Source organism: Hippoglossus hippoglossus, chromosome 14 (assembly GCF_009819705.1).
Source record: "Hippoglossus hippoglossus isolate fHipHip1 chromosome 14, fHipHip1.pri, whole genome shotgun sequence".
In the NCBI taxonomy this organism is placed as follows: Eukaryota; Metazoa; Chordata; class Actinopteri; order Pleuronectiformes; family Pleuronectidae; genus Hippoglossus; species Hippoglossus hippoglossus.
The window spans coordinates 11217673-11241491 of NC_047164.1; positions in this window are offsets into that span (position 1 = coordinate 11217673).

The window sequence follows — 23819 nt, forward strand, 5'->3', positions numbered from 1 at the left end:
TAGCTGCAGCGGCACGGAATCAAGATCAGCTCGGGTTTTATCAGTCTAAGTGAGCCTTAATGTGAGCCCGCATGCTTAGAGCCCAAAAACACAAGAGCTGTGTATTAATTTATCAAGGAAAGAGGGAGGTTTTAGTTGTATGCGTTGCACAAGCATGAGATGAGGGGATACAAAGAAAACACCCGATGACGTTAAAGGACACGAATACACTCGCCAACTCATTAACTTTGTTAATACATCACTGTCACACTTACAACAATGCACAAAACATCTCGGTCTGTTTCTCACCGAAGTTATAAAAGCTGTGTACTTCAGCTTGGATGGACTTTGTTAATGCAGAGTTACTCAGTCACATATAATCCAGAGGTTATAAAGATACAAAGAAAGAAGAAAAATGATTTCTTCTCTTCCACAGCCTGCACTTTTAGCTTTGATTTCTATAGCTGCTCTGGACATTTCCCTGAAGTTTTTACGGCGGGACTCTATTTGAGAACGAAAATTACAGAGTTGTTTGCTCTGGTTATTTTCTGCACGTTGTTTGTGGAAAATGTCAGAGTAAGCCAATGCAAGAATACGTCAGAAAATGTCCGGATTGAGCTAGTGGGCGTTTTGGAGATGTTTCTTACATGTGATGGACACAAAAGTGAAAAAATCAAAAGGAATACAAATATCTCAGGTTGAAAAAGAATCATTCAAGAAGAAGGCGGCGATGAAGATTGTAAACCTGGAAAGACGAAGAGCTTTTGGCGATAAGGGCCAACACCGCTGTCACTGTGCTGTAAACAAACGCACACAATCTATCCAGGTGCCACTCCTCACCTGAACGCCCTGGACACTTTCCAGTTGGCTGACCTCCTGATCTCCTGCTGCGTTCTTCACATGTGAAAGTCATCTCCAGAAAATTTCCACACCCAATACTCTGGACATTTTCCAGAGTTCATGTGTGAAAACAGCTTCTTAGAAAGAACAGTAGGGTACTAATTTATACACCAGCAACATTACAGGTAACGTCTGTCAAGGGTCCATTCAGAGGATAATTGTGTCTCTGCAGCCAAGACTGGCTTCACTTTCAGTGAAGGGAATACTTAATGCTCCATTATGCACTGATACTTTAGACAAAGGTGCACTGTTTTAAGAGGATAGTGCACAGAGTTGAAATTTAAGTTTGGAAAACTTGACGGACCTGCACAAAGTCCTGACCTCCACAACATCAACAGCCTTATGGCATAGTGACTGGGAGTCAGGCACTTATCACACTTAAAAATGCTCTTAGGAGCAAATCCTTGCTACTTTTTCTCCACAAATCTGGTCGAGAACACTCCCTGGAAAGTGGCGGTTGTTATAGGGGAGGGTTAATGCTCATGGTTTGAATATAAACTACTTCAGAAACAAGACAGGATATGAGTAATACGATGTTTCACAAAGTTGGGTTGACCTGTTGACCTCCCATAAACCAAATAAGCATAGGCAAGATGGTCCACAAGATGTACAATTTATTGGTCGAACTAATTCTTATAATATGCATTGAATAGGTTTTGTTTCATTCCTGGTTGTGTTTCTTATAAATATCCAGAGTGGGCAAACTCCACCAGTGCATATAATTTCGCCTCTAAGAAATCTGTTTTCTTCCTTCCAGTTTTTATTATGGAGAGAGACAGGATGTGTCTGGGAGGTTGGGGGCAATCACAAGCTACAAAGGTCCTCGACAGGATTCAAACACGGTTACATGATACCTGCTTTAGTCAAGTGAGCCTCCAGGATACCACGAGAAATGTCTGACTAAAGCTCTGCCTGCTGCAAAATAAAAGCTCCAAATAAATCACGAACCAGGGAAAAGAAGTTGCACACTCGGTTTATTTTTATCAGCGGGTCAAACTCCTCATGTGGCTGCGTTATGAGGCCTCTTAGCTGAAATTTATGTGTTGAAATAAATTCCAGATTTGACCTGTGACACTGTGCTGTGCTACCTCGGGTCAGACGGACCTTTACAGCGAAAGTCAAAGTACACAAATAAACCAGGTAGAGTGGAAGTCATAAAGTAGATAAGAGCTGTGCTAAAGCCAGCTAATGCTACGTGTTTGACTGCTGACTCAGCCGCAGAATGTTTGTGTCATACCTGATCGCGTGTGTGTGTGTTTGTGTGGTTGTGTGTGTGTCAATACAGCAGGACTGACGAGCACAGATTTGACTAATGATTAATTGGATGTTACACAATTTTTCACTGAATTGCATTACAAAATAATCAGGTGTGTGGGTGTGTGTGTGTGTGTCTGTGTGAAGCAATTTAGGTCAATGAAATCCCACCTATGTCTCATTAGCACAACAACAAGGTTCAATAACATTAACACCACTGTCCCCTCCCAAAACACAAGTATCTTACATTATAATCTGTCCCCACACACACACACACACACACACACACACACACACACACACACACACACACACACACACACACGCACACACACACACACACATACACACATAAGAAATAACAATGGTGAAAAGTAAGACTGCGTTTTCAACATCTTAGTTTCAGATGCAGGAAAACTATGTAACCATAGCAACAGTGATGCGTTTAAAGTGGGGATGTGGCCTCAAATCAAGATTCATTTCAATGAGTCTCATAAGCAATATCGGTGGTTTGGGACAAATTTAGAGACACTAACTGGACTTTGATTGCAATATTGAGTCACATCAAATCGGAATTCACACCATTGCCTGCAACATGTCACTGATCCCTTACATTTGGCTTTTGAGTTTCTGGTTAACCTGTGTAACAAGATTTATCAACCCAGAGTTTCTGATAATCTGAACTTTTTAGAACCTTTAGAGCTTTGGTACCAGTTTCTGCCGCTGCCTGTAGATACATATGTTTCAGACATATGTTATTTTAGATGTTTTACGTCCAAGGTCATTCCTCAGTTTTATGCACTGCACAATCTTATGAACACTTTTCTTGTTTTACATTGGATTTAAATTGTGTTCTTTTTTGGCATACTTTTGTGAAATAAACAGAAAACTATATTTTGTGAAAGTTGACCGAATTGAACCATACAGATCCAAACATGAATAAAAACATAGAAATATATTGATTCCCCCGATGTTACAGAACAATTTACAAGAGACAAAAACATTCTGACAAACGTGGTTCACTAGTAAAGCAATAAAAAGTAAATCACTGTTACATAACCTCTGACTTTTAATTTTCTCCCCTCCTGTATCCAAACACTGCTGATAGAATCAAAATACCTCAACTTTAGATCTCCCCCTTTGCCAGGACCAGACCCTCCATCCCACCTCTTTATCTGATGACATCAGTGATATGGCGGATCCCTCCTGACCCTCCCAGCGCCCCCAGGTCCAGATAGCATTGATAGCCTGCTGCATACTGATGTTAATGCTAATGGGGAATACCGAGGCTGGTTGGTGCCTGACAGATGATAACAGATTGTGGAGGAGAATGGGGTGATATCGGGGTAAAGGATAATTGTCCGGGTGAGGTGAAGTTGGGTGTGTGTGTGTGTGTGTGTGTGTGGTGGAGGGAAAGTGAGGTAGAATAAAGGTCAGGAGGAATGTGTGAGGCGTGGCGGGTCGCTCATTAGTCCACTTCACAGCAGGGACACATTATGGAAACATCAGGACCTGTTTTCATTTAAATTCCGACTGTTTAGCTAATGCTCCTCTGCAGAAAGACCATGTCAACAAGAGAGCATCTTACATTAAAAGAACTTCTTTTGTTGTAGACCTGCAGCCAGACACTACTCTACTCTGGGATCCTAAAAGCCCTACTTTTATTAATCGTGGCTGTAAAGAGGAGCGAGAGGCCGGTGAGGATCTTAACGTTGACACAGGAGATCAATACACATATCGGACCACATATCAGGTGTGTTTGACAGACAGCTCCGACAATAAACCGTTTATTTGCAATGGAGATAAATGTGAGGACGTCTTGTTTTCTTTTCGTTTACGAAATGTTTGAGTCCAGCACTCACTTGATTTGTAGCTCGGGAAACAGCGAATCAGACCACTGGCTAATACTGTGTGATCAGTACATCTGAGATATTAAACACTGTCAGATTAAACACTATGAAGAACATAAAGTCGAGTGAACAAGCATCAAAACTCAATGCAGACTTTATTCGATAAGCTGAGATTTTGGCACAAGCATGAGTTTAAATATTATACTACATCACATCATATATATAAAGATTAGGTAGCAGGAACCCGTGTCAAAAGGACAATTACAGCAAATAAAATCTTACGATCATCTTATGTATCCTTCAGTCCTACACAGTGAACTAAACAATTTCTCAATGTAAGATTTGACAGCTGAAATTTAAAATGTGTTTATAAATATGTGTACATTGTAGAAAATCCTGTCATTCTGTGCCAGTTTACAGCTCCTATAATCTCTGAATGTAAAATGTGGAATGGGGAAACTATTCCTTGAATATGTAAATATAAATATAATATATCTGTCTTTCTATCTAGAGCTTCTATATAAAGCATGAGAGATGCTAAGGGCCAATCAGGACGGTTTGAAGTGTGACACTGTTATTGCTGACTTGTTTTCTTTCTCTATTTTTTCCCTTTTTATTTTAATTTTGTATTTTTTTCCATGATAACCTGTAGTGAGCTGTTCTCTAGTGAGATTTTGTATTGTGAAAAAGTCAATAAAAGATTTTTGAGATGAACTAGGCTACCACACTGAAGAAAGAAAAGACAGTGCGTATAATTATATAATGTATATCTGTTAAATGATAAACACCAATAACAGGTATCACTATGAAATCTGTCATTGGTGCGTCCCTATAGTGAGTCTCATAATGAGTCTCATAGTGAGTCTCATAGTGAGTCTCAAAGTGAGTCCTTGTGCCTTGTACATAAGAATCTTTTTATTTCTTAGCTGATGTATTCAGCTCTTTCCGTTCAACTGTCACCAGAGTGTTTACTGAATATTCTGGACTTAAATCAGAGTTTTAGATGAATTTCCCCTTCCCAAGAGCTTGTGTACAGCACGCTGAAGGATTTCTTTCCATTTTTCTCTCCATTTCTTTAAAATCCTACCGTACGGGTCAGCGTCGTGAACGTCTGCCCGCCCACGACCTTAAGGCCATCGACTCCAATGCCGAAGCTCCCATTGTTGTGTGTTTGTGTTAATCATTACCTGCGATGTTCGCAACACAATGGGACAAGCTGAGAGTGCGGGCTTTGTGATGCAGGGTGAGCGCTGCTGCCAAAACACAGAGCTGAAAGAGCGGCGGAGGGGGAGGGAGGTGGAGGAGGCAGAAAGAAAGGAGCAGAGAGGGCAGGGAGGAGAGTCCCACAGCAAGAGGCCTGCTATTAAAACATGTCATCTGATGTACCGGTGCTCCTGTCAACACAAACTCATGCTGTGCAACCAAACTTTAGCTCAACCCTCAGAACTTCATTACAGAGTTTAGAGGAGATTACAAAGTCTCTACAGATACCAAATATGTCACAGTGAACATTTGGAGGAAATGTCTTTAAAATGATGCAAAATAATACATCCAGGTTAATACTAGTAGACCGTGGCTCTTTAGTTTGGATATTTGACTCAGTGTAAATGTCTCATACAGGAGCTTTAATGAAGAGCGGGCACATGTTCAGACAATGTGGGTTACATCCAGAACGTGAAGCAAGAGGAGTTCTGCTGGGTTTTCTGCACTTGCTCTTCACAAAGGAGTTCGAGTCCCATTTTCAACTGTTGCTCAACTTCTTAACACAAAGCTAATTTTGGTTTTGGTCTGTTTTCTGCAAATAATGCAGTTAGAAATGTGTGATTTTGATCCCAACACCAACCAAGCAAACAACAATTAAATTAGAAATATGTAAGGAAATTAAACTTGTTATGGTTTACAGAAAATGTACAGGATAGAATTATACTAGATTAATTCCCAGGAGCATAAAATTAACAATACAGCTTTACAAGCAACAAAAAAATGATAAACTATACACAGATAACAAATAGATAAAAGTTAGACAGTGTATCTAACATCTGTACAAAGTGTGTGTAAATTCAATGTGATAAAGAAACATGGTAGATACAGTAAGCCTATAAATGGGGATTCATATTCATATATATCAGTATGTATAATATACATTATAGTATAATGTTTAAGTTTTTTTTAAATTGCCTCCTACACGTGCACAAACACAACCCGTTATACAGACGTTCTGCTTCATTACCAAAAGACCCCTCTTATGCCGCCTGCTTGTTTCTTTTAGACCCATCAAGCCGATCACATCCCGTAACGTGTAACACAACAGCATTGGCGTCCTGAGCCGTACATACTGGTTCTCCCTTTCACACAGCCACTAATCTGGCTCTGCAGAACAAGCAATGCTCCTCATGCATACCTTCTTATGCAGGACGGCCAGGCGGAATAAAGGCACAATGTTCCTGCCATGAACGGGCTGGGGTAGGGGTCAAAGATGCACACACCTTCACACACCCAGCTGTTTACATGAAGATGGATATCAATGACAGCCACTATTTTCCCTCCAGCAGGGGAGACCCATTCCCCCCTCACACACACAGAAGGCTGAACCCTGCCTGAACCCTGCTGCTTTAATTAATCTCACTGACTTTGTTAATTATTTGTTTGGCTGGCTGACTGCCTGTGTGTGTGTGTGTGTGTGTGTGTGTGTGTGTGTGTGTGTGTGTGTGTGTGTGTGTGTATACCCTCTTTGAAGTATTTGGGACGTATGCCACGGCTGAAACAACCCCACTGGCCCGGCACTGATAACCTCGAGCAGCGGAGGAGGAGGAGGATTCCCTCTCTAATTTTCTCCTCTGTGACGTCACTTTTTCTCGTGCTTATCTGCAGAGAAGAATCTCACCTGTTCTGGTTTGTTATAGGGAAAACCTTTTGTTTTAAGTTTTAATTATGTGTTTGGGGCTGAAGTGATTTGCCTCTTGGAGCAGGAGACAGTGATCGAGAGCATGTGTATGAATGGACGAGGTCGACATATGTGTCTTGATGTTGATATTGGTAGAAAGTTGAAAATAAGAAATTTCGAGGAGATGATCTGAAAATCCTACAAACGGGCAGAAAACCAATCAACTTTTAGATTGTGTTTTCAAATATATCCATGTCCGTCTGGCCAAAGCTTTGGTCTGTTTGCAAATTTAACAGTGTTGTTTTATGGTTATTGCTGCTCTAATGAGATCTTCTTGTCTCCTGATTTACTCCTTGTGTTACATTTTACACCTAAGAGAGTTTAACATGCTGGGAGGTCACAGCACCATGGAGGTGGACAACATAAATATGATATGAATAATATAAATCAGAGTGGAGGAGCTTGAGGATTTCATTAGCTTTTACATTGGCCTAATAGGAGGACAACAATATTCAATATTCAATATTAACACTGAATCATCCACTAATATAAATTAGAAAATAAATAGAAAAATTATATAAGAAATGTTAAATTAGAAATGAATAATAAATGAATTGATTACAAAAGTTTAGAATGTTTTTGATTTTATAATGAAACACGACTAAGGCTACATCCACACTAATAATCCTCAGATGAGCATTTTAGCTCTGCATTAAAAGCTGATCACATGACCTCTTACCTACACTTGTCAGTTTCTGTGCCGTTATAAACAAGAAGCAGGATCCCGTAATGCTGCCAGAAAGACAATAAACAACTTGACCACCCAAAAATGTTTAAGTAAGTATTACCACCATTATATACTGTATTTCAATTTGTAATACTGTGCACTACTGCTTATTGGAAAAATCAATTGTCAGGGACCAAGCAGTCAAAAGAAAAACGAGCACAGGATTACTTTAAATTAATTTCAACCGAAAATTATCAACATCAAACATGAAAAACAAGGAAAATAAGTATAAACCTGGGCCCACGAAAAGATGTGAACCAAACAGAACTATACTCTGAAAAAACAGGACATTGACTCAAACAACCGACGTGAAAAAAATAAGGATTGATATAAACTGACCGATCAGACAATTTGGAAACGACAGTGGGAAACAAAATAGACAACTACTATAATGTTATACTCGGAAACCCTCTTTGCGATTCACCTTTTTGAATAGACCCTTCACATCCAGGTAAAAACATGTATTAGTATATAAAGGTAACATCTAGGAGACATATTGTAGGAGCAGTGTTCTTGTTCTCATGTGCTCCATTGTTTTTTTTCCCCTTTTCCTCCGAACTGTACAATGCACAATGAGGACCATTCATATAAAGTACAAATTATACTCTGGAACAAGAGCTAGTACTAATATACATGTATGTACACACCTTACGCTTGCTGTAAAGTGTCTGTGATGTATGTCTCCATGCATATAAAGGGATCCTTGCATGTACTTTAGTCACGTGTGCTGTTCCAGATAGTCGGCCGGCTGGCAACAGAGGGATTACTGTCGTCCAAACGCACTGTGTGATATACCCAGGATGTACGAGCAGAGACATGTTTGGTTAACCTCAACACTGGGGCTTGAGTGAACACAGACTCCCGGCTGCAGCATTCTGGAGGAAATCCGGTAACGTGTTACATATGGGGGGTATTATTCATGATTACAGTTCAATAAACAGAGAGCGAGGATGGAAACAGATCTGGGGTCTTACTCTTCCTCTTGACCTTAACTTAACTGGAGAATCTTCTGCTTTCTTTCCTGTCTTTTTTTTTTTTTTTTGTCATCTCTCGCTGGGACAGTCATGAATTTCTCCATGTCATCTCCCTGATAGCAGCTAAAAATAATGTCGCGAGGCTGTTATACAGTAAGAAGTTATTCTTGTCTGTACATGAGTTGTCAGTGGAAGAAACTTGAATATCATCTGTAAAATGTTTTGGCTTCTTTGAGGCTCACAGCTTCACGGAACTAGAGCAAAACAAGGGGGAGAGGGTCACAACATGCAACACACATCCAGAAATGAACCATAGGCAGAGCGCCAGACCAAAATTCATCAGTTAGTTCTTTTCTTTCTATTCATGTGAGTTCACTGTTGGAAATTAAGAAAGCCTTGTCTCAATTTTTGTCATTTCAAAAGAATGAAATGATCGGAATTTGACCCAAACCTGTAATAATCCTTTGGCCACTTTTTTCCTCAGTGGAAATAAGTTGTACCCTCAACCCTGACTTATCCTCACTTCCTAAATTGATATTGGAAACTTGTTAGTGTCATGATCAGGCATTTGACTTGCTTCCTGCCTTGACTCTTATTATTTCCTGTTTTATTTTGAAGTTGTCTGTCTCCTCTTGTTTTATTTTCTACCCTCATGTGTGTTTTCTGCTTGAATGATTTCCTGCCCTCTCCAGATTAGTTTCACCTGTTCCTAGTTACCCTTCCCTTTCTGTGTTCCCCTCACTCCTGGTATGTTTGCTTCCTGTATTTGTTCCACAGTTTTTTTCCCAATGTACCTGCTTCCTGTTTGGAGTAAATTGTCTGTTGTTGCCCTTGTTGTCTGCCGGTCGACTCATCTGCCTGTAAGCCTCTTTTAGTAGTGTTGAAGTATCAGCACTGTATCTACCAGCCTTTGTTTGTGTCAGCACTTGGGTCCAGATATCACTGAACTCTTAAAGTCTGTATTTTACTGGTCAAAAAACGGACAAACACCAAAGAACATCTGGGTTTTCTGTAGTGGGAATTGATACAATCAGCATTCCCTGCAGTAGACACAGGTTTGTATTGCTCTTGCTCCGATAGGTAGTGATGGAAACGAGATATTCGGATGAACGCGTTAATTTGGCAAGACTGTGAGGTGAGAGAGCCTCAGTTTTTGGTGCGTTCGTGACATCGAACATGACGCACCCAGGGAAAAACAGACATTTCTAAACTGGCAGTCGAAAAGACGTCACTTACCTCTTTTTAGCAGATTAACCCACATTTAAAACAACATTGTATACTTGCTAATTTTGGCATAAATTTAGTTGGCAATGAGTAATTTCTTTACACAACCAACAGCCATGGGGCCGCATTATCACGAATTTGGATTTTTGTTGCTGTTCACATGATGAATATCCAACAGTCACTGCTTTGAGCTTCATTTTTGGTCTCTACCAACTCTGGCTTTTTAGCTGTTGAAGGCTCCACTATGTTCACTGCTACTGTGTTGAACTGCTGTTTGCCACTAAGCAGTAAGTCCAAAGGTGTTAAAGCAGTTGCCTGAAAACGACACTAGGAGAGTGAATATAAACAAAGGACTGGCTGGACAGATAAGCGGTTAACTTAATCTGGCTTTAAAGCTGAGGAAATGAACAGAAAACACAGATGTAATATAAGAAGATACTCCTCATCCATTCCGTCTTTACCTCCCAAATCCCCACCCTCACGCCCAGTTTAAGGACATCCTGCTTTAAGTGTTCATCATCACACTGCCAATTAGTCATTTATACTTTTTTTTTATGCCTTTCTCCTCTCCACAGCTCCTCCCACTTCAACAGCATGTTATTGATCTGGGTATTTTAAATGTCACAAAATCACTCTGAATAACATCAGGTTTGACATTGCTTTAATCAACTAAAGTATCACACTTTGATATTTTAATTTCTGCCTCTCATATAGGCTAATGCGTTTCCGGCCTTACTACACCTTCTACCTCCCATCCCTGGACCTATCCTCTTACTTTACTCTTCCTTCCTGCCTTCTTCATCCTCTCACCTCCTCCCCCTCGAGGACTCCCCCTCTCCATGGTAGATCTCTTGCAGTAATCCCAGGGATCAAGCCACCCGCACCCCCCTCATCTGAGCCCTCCTCTCCTTATTAGATCAGGCCCTCTGTCAAAAAGCAGGGATCTGGGGCCTCATTGTTTGGCCCCTGATTAAGAGCTTCTCACACTGGAGGATCAGGTCTTTACACAGAGTGAAGGAGAAGGAGTTGGGTCAAGAAAGAGAGAGGATCTTTCTTTCTTTTTGTCTGGGGGGGTCTTATGAGCCACATTGTTGCAGGGTTCAGAGAGGGCTTCTTTTGAAGGTGGGCTGGATTTGAGAGACAATGGGAGGTTAGACGATGAGGGATTTAAATCTTAAGCTCATACTTTCAGGGCCTGTGGCCGTCCATTTGTCCAGGAGATGTCCCAGTCCATCCTCAGATGCTGAGTGAGCTGCTTTGGCAGATGATAAAGGCAACATCTCAATATAAAGTGACTGATCACATCAAAACATTCCACTATAAACTGATAGATTGTCTTTGCCAGAAAACTTTTAGAGTCAAAGGTGGACAATTCCCCTATGTCTTAAAAAACATGGCCTTAAATACAAATCTTTTCAAATAAGTAGTTTTTTTTCTAAATGAAGTGTAAAAAATCAACACCACAATAAAACAGAGCTTTTCTCTTTTTCCTTCAGACTAAAGCTGAGTCTATTAAATATGGAGTTCCACAAGGTTTTGTTTTGGGTCTTAAATAATTTTTAGAGATTTATGACAAGAGTAACAGTACAAAATATACATTTCATTTCAGACCATAAAGATCATTATTTTATACAGAGATGTATTTCTTATCATAAAAACAAGACAGTGCCATTTGATCTGCTTCTGATGTTCTCTTTTAAGGCACATTTTAGCCTATAATATTCACATTTTGGTAAATTGGTGTAGATGATGATGTCCTCTAGAAGTGTGTATAGCTTCCATTACCTCCTCCCTAGTCTTGGATACAATGCATAAGAGCATACCAGGTGTAACAGGCTTTTGTTGTCACTGTAACAAAGATGGAGGCAGTAAAGGTTGTCGGCATCACCATGAAGATATTTGTATGAAACTGGAAATGAACAGTGTGTGACAGTCCTGTGTTTTAACGACCTACTCGTCCGCCTCAATCTCCTTCTCACATGGACTTTGTTACTTTTTATACTTCCTCACCTGACTTTCCTCTTGCTCCCGTCATATTTACTAGGCCACAAGAAGTAACCTAGCTGTAAAACCTAACAATGTTATCATAATAAACTGCTGATCTATGTGCTGGTTTTCGCAGGAGATCAGACTCTGTGTTTAAAGTCGTCTGAAACAATTATTTAGTGAATATTCAGGGATTTAGATTCTTATAAAACTGTAATGAAGAAAAAAACAGGGGGAAAAAATGAATAATGAGCAAATGACTTAACTTCCATTCATCCACCCATTATGTATGCCCATTAAACCCTTTGCAGGGTCATAGGGGGATGGAGCTTATCCCAACATGCTAGACCCCGGACACGCTGTCAGTTTATCACACTCACAATTATAGGAAATTTGGATTCTCCAATTAATTTATTAGTGGAGGAGCATGTAACCTGAGGTATAACCTAAAGTGAATTAATTATATTCTTAAATAATAAAACCACTATTTTAAAAATAGCTTCTCTTAGCAGCAGCATGATTGCAACAATATCAACAGGTGGCCAGTAAGGGATGTAAGAGCAAATTATATTTTTGACGTAAATTACAAACAATGACATGAGCATAAAGAACAGAAAGAACTTTGTATCAAACATCCCCTTTTTAAGTATTATTTTACTTTGAAAAATACTGCTTGCTTGAGGCATTGTCGTCCTTTATGTTTGAGTAGTTTAAAGCTCAAACATTGAGGGTGATGGTTAAGTGAACATTCGAACCCAGAAATCTCAGAAACTATTGATGAGCCGCCTGCAGGGCTGTGAAGATATGCTGTATAGTTAATGGGGTCTTTTTGTGTTAACTTGCTATTGTACCAGGATTTTTATTATGTGGAAACGTAAGCAATCCTTTGACCCTCCTCTGGTCCAGACTTGTATTCTAATGAAGCCTGGTTGTAAAGAAAGACGTTAGTTTGAAGGGACAGTGATGCAGCATTCCAGAGGGATTGAGAGGCCATGTGGGAAAAGCAAACTGAGGTGTTAATCTCAGAAGAGTGACTCCCCTCCCTTCATGTTCTTAATCCCACAGTCTCTGTGGCATCAGCGCATTCACTCCCTGACATGAACCGAGGCCTCATCACCAGATACACAAAGGGTTAATTAAAGCTGGTCAGGCTGGAATGCAAGTGGTCGCTTCTTGTTTAGTTTATGTAGATGCTGATTTTCTAGACGTCAGGGAAAATATGTAGGAAAGTGCTTCAGTTTGTGCTTCAGTTGGAGACTGAAGGAGAAATTAGTGAAATTAAGAGGAATTTGTGGATGATGACGTTAAGTTGATTTGGTTTGATAATGTGATGAAAACTTGGGCTGAAAAAGATAGAAGTTGATCAACTTAACAGTGAATTAATACAATGGTGATATGGCAGTGGAAAAGTGAACAGTTAACAATTAAGATAACATCATTTAGATAATACAGTAACACATTGTGGCAGCAGACCAGGCCACGGGGGTTTCGCCACAGCAACCAGAGATAAACCATTCAGGTTTTAAAGCTTTAACTTTCTTTATTCAGAGACCAGGTGCAAACATAAACTAAAAACTCAACACAAAGAGGAAAGCAGTTTCTGCTGGCGTGTTAGCTTTGCAGCTCAGCACTAACGTCTCTCATGAGTTTCGCTCGTGCTCCTCTCGTCTCTGTCTTTATTCCATGTGCCCCAGCGTCTGCGTCTCTCTCGTGTGTGTCCGTGTCTCTTAGTGTCTCCTAGCTCAGTAACTGCCTTTTAAACCTGAGGATCAATCAGCTCTCACCTGCACTGAGGGATCCTGGTACAGGGGAAGGTGCTCTCCCAGCCCCCTCACCTCCACACACACACATATGCATCGTTTCCTGTGATTATTTGGGCAGTTACACATTTATTCTTTTACACATTTAAGGTTTAAATTAAACAATGGGTGCAATATTAACTGTCAGAAGTCACAGATCACACCAGTGTTTTCAATTCACGTGACAGATTCAAGGCGTCAGTGTAAAAACAAAGTTGTTTTTTTATACCACACATTGTCATGGTAAAAAAAAAAGTTTATGTGGTATTGAAGGTAAAATCACGAGCATCCAAAACCCCCCCCAAAGTCTCAGCTTTAATTTGACTATGGTTTAGATAATATACTGTGTAGCATAGACTATACAAGTCTAGTGTGTGTCTGTGTGTTTTCTCCTCGGCTCATGCTGTGTTGCTGTTGTCAGCAGGTGTGTTGTTGCAGGGACCACAGATCAGAGACGCCGAATCACCCAGTTTATAAAGGCACAAAGCGCCTGCTAACCACCAGGCTTATGCGCACACACGTATACACAAAGGCCCTATCATTAGGCCACACACTAACGGCCTGTGTGTGTGTCCATGCCTCACTATCACAACCACGTATCTCTAATTATTTAAAAACAGCTACACACACTCAGACGTAGATCCCCAACCTGTGAGACCATCGGGGCCTCCAGCAGGTCACAAGGAACTAAGTTCACAGGTTCACCAGAAGGTTCTGGTTCACTAAGAGTAAGAGGATGCAGCTAGACTGGTGGTTTCTTAACAGATATTGGATGGATTGCTGTGAATTTTGGTACAGACAGTCATGTTCCCCAGGAGATGAATTCCAATGACTCCCGTGATGCCCTGACTTCACCTCTACCACACCCATGAGGTCAATAATTTAGTTCCTGAGGGAAAAAATGTCAACACCTGATGAATATCTGAGCGAGGTCATTGTGAGAAAACAAAGCAGAAAGACTGAGAGTGTAGCCAGGAGTGGTTTTATTGCCATAAAGTGAGCGCACATCATCGAAGGTGCACTGAATTCATTTCATCCGCCAAAAGGTTATGTTATCTTACGTCATGTCGTGAGGATTCCTAATAAAATCATGAGCCTATTACCATAAAATTTGGTGAAGGGGTGGAGCATGACTCAATAAATAACACATTTTGGAGAGTTCTGGATCCAGGGATTTCTTTCCCTCTCTTTGACATGGCGAGATGGAGCGTTAGCTTTGTCTGAGGTTTGCACTCGCCAAGCAGCTTTCTAGTTGTTATATGCAACTGTCAACTGTTAACCAGTTTTGCACACCTTCTATTCTGAAAACGGCAGATCTCCTGTTTCCGGTCTGACCGCTCGCTTTCAGCTGCAGCATGTAAAAAGAGAAAGCTGTATAAAACTGAATGTGCGCTCACCACTCGGCACCAATCAGCAGACAGAGGCTGGTGGAGATTAGCTGGTGAACACAGTGGAGCATTTAGCAGATATAGAAGCTGATATTTCCCTCAGGAGTTAAAACAAAAAGGGTGGAGAACCAAACGGAGCTAAAAGGACTGAATATTCATGGTTATAATAATAATAATAATCTATTATCACACTCACACTACTTAGCTGTTAAAGAGGGGAGAATCAACCCCCCCCCCACCGAAACATCTCCCACTCCTCTTTCCCATCCCTGACAAAAGAACCCCATCTCTTCCCTCCCCACCACTGTCATAAATATCTCAGTTCGGAGGTTGACAGTTCAAGCTTGATTCATTTTCACGCACGTACATATTTGGATTGGATCCCTGTCAAAAACAATTATAATGGTCCCCCCAGGATTTCTAACCCCCTCTCCCTCCTGAGAGGCGTCTGCTGTCAAAACTGCTTGGATGATTTTCCGGAGTCGGGGTGTCCACATCTGTGCCTGATTAGCACAACAATAAGGCCCAGCAACCCCGACTTAATGAGAAGGCATCTTCAGCCCGGGCTTGAGGACCCCACTGACAAAGAAGCTATACAACCTCAACACAAGTATTTTCCTCCAGATCCATTAGGCCGAAACCAGCCACTGCTGCAAAACACTTTTTTTTTTCTAAAACTATGAAACACGTGGTGATTCTCATCCAGAAAACGCTCCTTTGTGCTCCGACCTGCATGAGAATGTAAACTGGAAAATAAAGCGAGGGCAGACGTGGAACCAGTAGAAATGAAAACATCACCCACCGCCAAATGAGGGGAAACCTGGCTCCACAATCTGCTGCATCAATCTTTACTTTTTCATTTAAATGGCAGCTTGTGATGCTCTGTTTTCCTAAAGTCAAATTACCAAAAAACTTTCCCATCTGTGCAGCCTGTTGTTAAGGTCACCTCCCCGAGAGTCTGAGAAGGCTTCTGTGTAAAAGTAGAATACAATTACACAGGAGATGTACTCCGATGCACAAATATACAGACACACACTGCGTGTTTAAAGTCCTGGTGTTTGACTCACGCTGTCTATCCGAGCGACTCACTGACTGAGGAGAAGTCGACCTTCTCTACAGCGGCTTTCAAACGTGCACTGAACTCCAGACATTTTTCCTGAAATTTTCCATAGGTGCTGTACGTGAGAACGCAAATACGAGTCAGTTGCTCCAGACCTGTTCTAGAACTTTTCCCACCAGCCCTCTCGTAAAATGTTCAGAAAATGTCAGAGTGAAAACATGTGAGAATACAGAACTAAACTAAAAAATGTATGTACTAATGTGAATATCTCAGAATGAAAAAGAAGTGCCACATGCAGAGAAAATGCCAACTTGGAAAAGAAAATGAGATATAAGAGCTTCTGGTGAAACGGGCCAACACCGATATCGATATCCTGTAAACAAAAACAAGTGATTACCTCAGTGGAGTTTACGTCATGTCCTGCCTCCTGCATGTTCTACGCAGGGACCGTCCCTCCGCTGAATGTTCCAAACGTTTTCCTGTTGTTCTGAATGCATCAAAGTCATACAATCTCCTGCTGCGTTCTTCATGTGTGAAAAACAGAATCGGAAAAAATGTCGAAAACAGCTTATGACGAATGGCATTTCATCCAACCATTGACTGTGGCCATTTGGATCATTTATAAACACTTTTCCCATTCGGTATGGTCGAACAACACATCATATGTGGTATTGTGTTCATGAGAGTCCACACAAGTATAAAAAGTACAAATGTGTGTGGTTGATTATTGTCAAATCATAGGACATCAATACTGTTTAAACTTATTTCCTTTCCATTATTTTTAATTTCAGGCAGATTGTTTAACTTTGCGTAGGAGGAGGTTTAATTTGAAACTCTCTTTGAAACACAAATAAAAACTCTGAGCTGTTCCTCGTGTCTTTGTCTGGTTGCCATTTTGTCCACTCATCTTAAGCTGCACGCTCTTTGTAATTTAAATTTTTAAATGGGCTTATGTTGAAATCACAAAACATGTAACTTTAAATTAACTCAAGAGAAGATGCACTTAATGAAAAGGCAGACATGTATGTTAGCATGTTTGTTTATCAGGGATTATTAAAGTTAGAATAGTTATACAGACATGGAGTATCTTTTTCTGACATTAATACCAACTTTAGTGTGGAGAAAACCATGAAGAGTTGTAAATGAGACCAGCCACCGATTATAAAAAATCGAAGCATGAATATAATTGTCCCTCAAAAGTTCTACATGAATATAAATACGAAGCAGATGTTTGTGGTTCTCCTGCTCAACGCTTTTTAATCTTATTTTAAAGATGGAAGCCATTGCAACAAACAACACTCTGAAATATAGGTATTTTTTCTTCTTTTGAGAAACCATTGACTGATGTTTGACGTTTTTTTCTCCTACTAACCAAAAATTATACCAAAATGTGCCAAAGACGTCATTTGGGGCCAGAGTCTGCACAGTCGAAATTGGGCGATGGAGCCACGGTATCAAGATCCCGCAAATACATGCGGTCGACCAATCGAGAGCCTGTCTCACCCATTTCACCCTGTTCTTATAATTTAATGGAAAAATGAACACTTCCTCATTGTCATAAGAACTACCTAAAATCACAGAAACCAACTTTGGAAATAATTATTTGATGTGTATTTTCACTTTTCGTTTGTATTTTCACTTTGAGGGAGCTGTCATGGCGTCCATCTTCATATACAGTCTATGTGGGAAACAATGACACCTTCACTAACTCCTCAACTTTCATGTGTCTTGGCAGTTTTTTTCATGTTTAACCCATAATCTTTGTCGTTTAGTGCGTTGTGGCACCATTTAAATTTTTAAAAATGCCTTTGAATATGATATTACTACACTTTTCTATACATTATCTCTGGTGTAAGCAACACACAAGCTCAAAGTCAACCCGGCTGATCCAGTCAGCAGAGTTTACCCAGGCTGCCTCCTCCTCATTGTTGTAAAGGGCCAATTAATCAAAATCTCTCAGCGTTTATTGGTCTCCTTTAGCTAAATGAGTGTAGACTTCTCCTCCCTCTCTTGGCCGTAAAATGAATAAATGGTGTTAGAAAAAGAGACTTGCTGATTGGCACTGGCGCCCTGTGTGGCCTTGAAGGAGAGACGGGAGGTGGGGAGGTGGGTTTCTCTGTCAGAAGGGGAGTTTTATGAGCCCCTGTAATCACCAGGCGTTAAACTCAACAATTAGGAGCTGCTATTTTGTCGCCGCTTTATGGCCGAGAGGCTAGTTAGCTGCTGGGATCTGCAGGCGGGGGGGGGGGGGGGGGTAATGGTCTGAAGCGGAGTAAGGGGTGTGGAAAGAACACAATACTGGATTTAATTGAAAACACTGGAAATGATCTTGGGCTTTGGTTTGAGGATACATAAACTAGGGTATTTGTGATGCTGAGGTAAAACTTTCTTCACACGTGTTGTTTGTCAGATCTCTTAACTTTTCTGCTTGTCAACATCACAACTCCCGTCTTTTGTACACCACAGTGTCAGTATCTCTCCAAAATTAGCAGGTATAAACAAGTTTTTCCATCACGTTTGCCGTTCTGATTTTTTCTGCTGAGACATGATTCCCGTCACAAACACACGGGAAAGTGAGGAGCTCTCTCACCTTAACACTAAGTAGACGAACCTTCATGGCTATTTAAGCACAAACAGCCGGAAGGTCAATGTCATAACATTGCATTGTCTTGCCTTCCAAAATAGAGGGGATGAACTTAACATGTTCATCCGAGTGTCATGTTTCAATTTCTGCCAATCGGAGCCGATAAAAACATGCGTCTAATGCAGAGTCATTTGATCTGGAAGTGAATGCCGATTGTCTCCATTCCCATTGCAGACAACAGCCAGTTGTTTGTGGGAGCTAGTGGTTTAGTTGTTTCTGAAAAACTTTTATCTTATTTGTTGATATCCTCTTCCTGTCCAGACAGTCATTAGTCAATAATTTCATTTGGGGCCGAATGAAATTATTCGCTGTAGTACCTGTCTGCCACTAAAGCTGCTTTCAGACATGCACTGGACTCTGCAGCTCCTCCGTATCCGACACACACAGACACACACACACACACACACACACACACACACACACACACACACACACACACACACACACACACACACACACACACACACACGCACCCTGGGGTCAATGAAAGGATCGGCCTCCACTCTAACAATTGCAGGTGTAGCTAGGTCCACTCAGGCCTTGGAGGCAGGAATGTTGTGTAATTACATGTGTCATTGCGTGTAATCGTCTGCGTGTAATGGAGAGCTGGTCACAGCCGTCCTCACTTCACCGCACCGGACTTCACTTTCTCTCAGGTAGAGTCAGATGAGGAATGTTAGTGGTTTTCAGCTCTTTATCTGTGGAGACTTACAGTATCTGCTTTCTGTTTTTTGGACAAGTAGAGAGGATCAGGGGTTGGACGAGCACTTCCCTTCAGCCCACTTATAGAGGATCAATTCTGCTGACTATCTGCAGACTTAATATTAAGGGGGCCAGGCGTTCACACATCCACCTCCTCCGGAGAGAGTGAGGAGAATCTCTCGAGTTGAGTGCGTGTCTGAAATACCGCTGCTACTGTCATTTTTGCCATTTCAAATACATCTAATAATACCGATGAAGAGTCAAACCCTGCAAATATGGAAAATAATAGTGTGACGTCTCCAAAATAAGTGAAAAATCTTTCGGCTTTGAAATTGCAGAATATATTTCTTCAGGTACTGTTCTTGCTGACCTGACTGCATCCTGGACGTTACCATTCCTCAAAGTCTGAGAACTGTCTGAACATGCAAACTGTTGCCAAACAGGAGTATCATGCAATACTGAATTCATACCAAACTTTAATAGATCAGCATCACAATATAGACAACGTGAGTAAATACTGTGTGTTATATTATGATATTGTGCTCTAAGGGGATTTAATATCCAAAAGTGTTTGTTGTTAGACACATTTTGATGATAGATGTAGTTTGCCTATTTTTAATAAAAAGAACAGTATTTTATTAGTGTCTCAGTCTCTAGTGCAGACTCTATACTGAATAGAATTATTATATCTAGTATAGTATTATCTTGGGTTTGTAGTCACTTCTAAAGTCAGTTTTCTCTTGGTATGTTGAAAATGTGAAATCCAGAGGCAAAGTTTCCTCCCTTGACCTTTATTTATCTAACCTCCCCTCACCCTGAATGACCTGCCTGCACCCTCCTCTCCTGATCTGCCTCTCTCAGGTGACACCCAGTTCACACCTGTCACCCAGAGGTGCTCCAAGTTAGAATCCCCCCCGAGCAAACACATCATTCTTCTCTGACTGTCCACACTCATGATGTAAAGTTGACACCTGCTGACTTTTTGTGAGGAAATCAATCTTTGGTTGTTTTTCACGTGAAGAGCTGCCAAACTAATGGCTCAGATTTTGGTTAGAGTTAATTTGACTTATGGAAGTTTAACATGCAAACAGCAACGGTTTGAATGCTGAATGGAAACTTGAAGCATGTCCCGACCTGCAAAGACCTTATTTCCATTAGATTTGGCTTCACTGTGTTCAGACTGTTCTGCCCTTGCTTTGATCAAGCATTTTAGAAGTGACACAGTTCAGCTGCAGTCACACCACCTCAGCACAGACAATATGGAACATGATTAACAGGATGTTAAGAGCAAATTACCTGAACTATCACAAACTGGTTGTGATGCAGCTCTGATACTGATGAATGGAAGTGATGTGTGGTTGTTTCGAGTGTAGCTGAAACAGAACCATGTGGTCAGATCTGTCCAGCTGAACTCTCCTGGGAGTCCCTCAGGTCACAGAGGTCAGGGGTCAGAATGCATATGTTTACACATGTGCACGATTCCACCCATGGAAGCATATTGTAGTCTGTGCGTACGTTGGTCGGTTTAAGTGAGTGTCTGTGTGTGAGTGACATGCTGTCACCAGTGTGTGCAGAGTCACAGCTGCAGTGCAGCTGATTGGTCCTGTGGGACAACGACAGAGGAGCTTTCTGTTTGTTCACTTCTCACACACATTGCTCTTGTCTTAAAACATAGTGATTTGCTGCAGAGCAGGAAGCAATGGGATTTATGGGAAATTTGGTCTTGGCTTAGAAATATTCAACTTTCAGCTGAGACACCTTTTTACTACATTTTCAAATAAATGAGATGACACAGGTTGTTCTCAGATAGAATAAGCTGCTAAAAAGTAGTGATGACTCTCAAGCTGCTTTCAGACATGCACCAAACTCTGAACGGTGAATGTGAGAACGCTAATGTCTGAGTCGGTTGCTCTGGACATTTTTTCTGCCAGCCCTGAGGTAAAGTGTCTGAGTGAGCCCATGTGAGAATACCACTAAGTGTGTTGATGACATTTCTTACATGTGACAGACACAAAACTGGAAGAACACAAATATCTGAGGATGAAAGAAAGGAGCCATTCACTTAGAAGATTCAGGTGAAGATGTCATCATGGAAACACAATGACATTTGAGAGTTTTAGGCGAAAAGGGCTGGCGCTGAACTCCTCAAACAAACTGCAAGGACAGCAGAAGTGTTGGTTGGAATTTATATGTCATGTCCTGCTTGCTCCACTGAGGCTCCACGCCTCACCTGAATGTTCTGGAAATTCTCTTGTTTCTTCATATGTGAAAAACTCCAGAAAATGTCCCGACCCAATTTTCTGGACATTTTCAGGCGTTCATGTCAGAACATTTTTTCAGATTTTTTTCATCACCAGATTCAACAAAGGACATAAATGTGTCATCTAAAGGCCCCTTCTTTAAGTTGTCCTTCCAAGGAAGGTAGAGCTATGATAAAGTTATCCTGCTTCACACATGAGGCCTGTAGCTCATCTTCAGTTCTCAGAGATGCCAGTTCAGTGAGAGTTATATCTAGAAGATAAGATAAGATAATCAAATACCAGAAAATGACAATGAATATTTAAAATTCTCCAAACTGCTTCAATTTACTTATTTAAACCATTTTCTGGACTCAGCTTCTTAAGTTAGTGACCGTTATCTCATCCTGCTTGATTTTCAGTGTCAGGGAATTGAATACAAAAAACGTGATGGTGTGTAGTTCACATATACACAAAACACAAAATAACACCTAAAAGACTCAGCTGCACTCTGATCGGAGATGTCAGACTCCCACCAGACAAAATGACCAAACTGTGGCATTAAACATAAAATACACTTCACGCTACACACCCAAAGGTAACTCAAAACCACAGGCAACGTAACCCGGCGTTTGAGAGACATAGAGATTTGCAGAGTTCAGTACAGAAGCACTTTGGTCTGAGAGGTGAACCGTGTAGTTTCTTGGTGCCAGTCTTTCCTGTGTTGGTTTATGGATGTGTGGCAACATAAGTGATTCCAGGCGCGTGTGGTGGTGCCGTGACGCACATGCACCCAAAGGACTCCCTTCAGACAGACTGTGTGTGTGTGTGTGTTGTTAAACCTTTATCTGTGAGAGCACTGTGTCAGAATGTGAGTGTGAGGGTAATTGGTTTGTGTACTGGTGTTGAAATAGGGACGTTTTCTTAAATTTCTTCACATTTTAAAAGCTGTAAACACTTTTATTTTGGTCAGATTTACTGAACGATACGACATCGGAATAGAACAGAATGTATCCCAGACTAATGTGTGGAGGAGGATCACTACGTCCATGCACTTATAGGAGAAACGCACGCGCTCTCCCTTTTTTTTCCTGCAGAATTGCTGTCATTATGTCCATTAATTACCTGTGAAATGGCTCTCAGGCGGAGGCGGGCCTGCTGCATTCAGGCTGCCAGCAGGCGATTTGGGCTGGCACTGAGCCACCACACCAAATAACCAGGGCAACGCACAGATACTTGTTTAGATTTTATACTTCAGCCCTAAAGCACATAAACCACAGCAATGTAGTGTGACTGCAAGAGGCTGAAAAGCCTGTTATAACAAGGAGAGCTCAGAATAAGACAAACTAATGCCTACGATTAAACTTTTGCAAATGGTTATGTGCTTTTTTGCTGTTGTATATTTTCTTTGAGTGTCTTTGCATTTTATTAACCCACCAGAGACTGAGGATATTAGCCTGTAAACCTAAACCTGAAAAACATTCTCAACAACAGACGGCACAGTGGTGCAGTGGTTGGTTCAAAGATTCTATAGGTTCAAATCTCACGGACTTTTCTGTGTGACTGTCTGCCCACCATGTCCAGCCCCGTACAGGTGAATTGTGAGAGAAGCCGACACTGAGACACACAGACTTGAAATAACACAGGGAAAAGTGGGAGGGTACAGTCGAACAGTGACAGCAAAGAAATTGTATCTAAACACAGACGCGTGTAACTCATCCCCATGGTTTGGTTGAAACCACCTTAATCGACTCACTCGTGAACAAACAAACACACAAGTCGAAATGGCCTCAAACGTTTACCCATTTATACACAGTATTCAGCAGAATATATGTCTGTGACAGTCTGACCACACATGGAGAAACACAGTGGAGCTACTTGTGTTTAATGTGTCACACACACACACACACACACACACACACACACACACACACACACACACACACACACACACACACAGTCGTGTCTCCATGAATTCAGAGGATATCATATTGACTTACATTGATTTGATGGGAACTTACTCTAGCTCTAACCATAGTTATACTTTCCTAACCCTTACCCTGACCTTAACTTAAATCTAACCTTAACCTACACATACATCTAAACCTTAACTTGACCTTAAAACATTTGGTTGTCTGAAAAATGTAATGA